Source organism: Chiloscyllium punctatum, unplaced genomic scaffold (assembly GCF_047496795.1).
Source record: "Chiloscyllium punctatum isolate Juve2018m unplaced genomic scaffold, sChiPun1.3 scaffold_1427, whole genome shotgun sequence".
In the NCBI taxonomy this organism is placed as follows: Eukaryota; Metazoa; Chordata; class Chondrichthyes; order Orectolobiformes; family Hemiscylliidae; genus Chiloscyllium; species Chiloscyllium punctatum.
The window spans coordinates 887-2,500 of record NW_027311161.1 but is presented as its reverse complement, the minus strand read 5'-3'; the positions used below and the strand labels follow the sequence as shown (position 1 = coordinate 2,500).

At 63.9% G+C, this 1,614-nt stretch overlaps 1 non-coding gene across 1 annotated transcript; it reads right to left on the bottom strand.

Annotated features, from left to right (window-relative positions):
- Positions 1–117: 117 nt before the first annotated feature.
- LOC140475135 (5.8S ribosomal RNA) lies at positions 118–271 on the bottom strand. Its single transcript, XR_011959715.1, has one exon. It is a non-coding gene; the product is annotated as a 5.8S ribosomal RNA (ribosomal RNA).
- Positions 272–1,614: the final 1,343 nt, after the last annotated feature.

Genomic DNA, 1,614 nt, shown 5'->3' with positions numbered 1-1,614 from the left:
AGCGCTCCGACGCCGGAGGGCTCCGGAGTCTGAACTTAGGGGGACAAAGAGGACGGGTCCTCTGCGACACCCCAGCCGCGCTCTCGCCAGCCAAGGCGAGTGCGATTGATTGCCAAACGACCCTCAGACAGGCGTGGCCCCGGGAAGAACCCGGGGCCGCAAAGTGCGTTCAAAGTGTCGATGATCAATGTGTCCTGCAATTCACATTAATTCTCGCAGCTAGCTGCGTTCGTCATCGACGCACGAGCCGAGTGATCCACCGTCAAGAGTTGTCTGAGTTTGTTTTAGGTCTCTCCCTCGCCAGAGGAAAGCGACCCGGACCGCACATACGCTCCCCACCTTGAGCTACAGCCACCTGCACGCCGGCGTGCGGGCGGAGCAGGGTGGCGTGAAGCGATGGGGAGCACCATCCTGGTGCGGCCCGCAGAAACATACGTCTATTGGGGGGAGGAGGACAGGGCGCCCAAGAGGCGATGCGTGCCCCAACGCACCGCAGCGACGGAGGCAGGATCACCGCCACCATGTCGCCCGCCTAGTATCACGAGGCGTGCAGCAGCTTTGCCCTAGGAAAAGCAGAGGCGGGAACGGGCACCGGCCATCGGTTCGGCAGCGTCACTGACGCGTGCACGTGGCGGCGTGTCGGCGAGCGGACTTCCTGCGAGGAGGCGGGGGCGGCACTCGCCCGAGCAGACGCCCGCCCGGCCCAGCCACCGCCGAGGTGGACTGGGAGTCGCGGCAACGGCTCGTCATACTCGTTCCCACACTCACAGCGCAGCTTGCCCGCAAGCCACCGACCACCGATCGACGCCAGGCGCCCCGACCGAGAGCGGGATCGCTCGTTCGCCCTGCTGGCAGTTCGCTGGGGATCACTACTGCACGGAGCTCGGAGACCGACGGGCGGCAACTCGAGAGTCTTTAAACCACCACCCCCATCCCGCAAGTGCAAAGAGGCTGTATACGCACAGACGGGTGAGGGGAATAGGTACCCCGTCGGGTTTGAAGGGAGCGTGACTAGATAGCAACGATGTAAACCCAGCCGATTTGGGAGCGAAAGACCGGCGCCTGCATCACCGGCTTCGTTTCCCGTGGCTGGAGAGTACACCGAAACCCTCCGTCTGTCGCGAGCTCCCGACGACGCGGTGCCGCCAAGCAGCAGGGCCGGACCTGGTGTGGCTCCCCTCGTCGATCACAGACCGGTCGGCACTACTGACGAGACGGTGGAACGGGCTTCGCCCCTTGTGACGAAGGGTGATGCGAACCCGCCCGCCCGCGTGCGTTCGGGGTGGACTCGGCAAACGGAGATTTGAAATCGGAAAGTGTCCTCCTGCCCCGCGCAGGTAGGCGCCCAACAGTTGTGGGGGGTTTGGCGGTGACCACGGCTGCAGGGCCTGCTACCCCGACGAGCTCTCCTGCTGGCCCCGAAACCACCCTCGCGAGACAAGTTGAAACGGAAACGGGCGTACCCCCAAGCCGACGATCCTTTCTTATTTGTTACTTTTTTTTTCACTTGCTCGAGTTGTGGCGATTTGGCGGTGACCACGGCTGCAGGGCCTGCTACCCCGACGAGCTCTCCTGCTGGCCCCGAAACCACCCTCGCGAGACAAGTTGAAACGG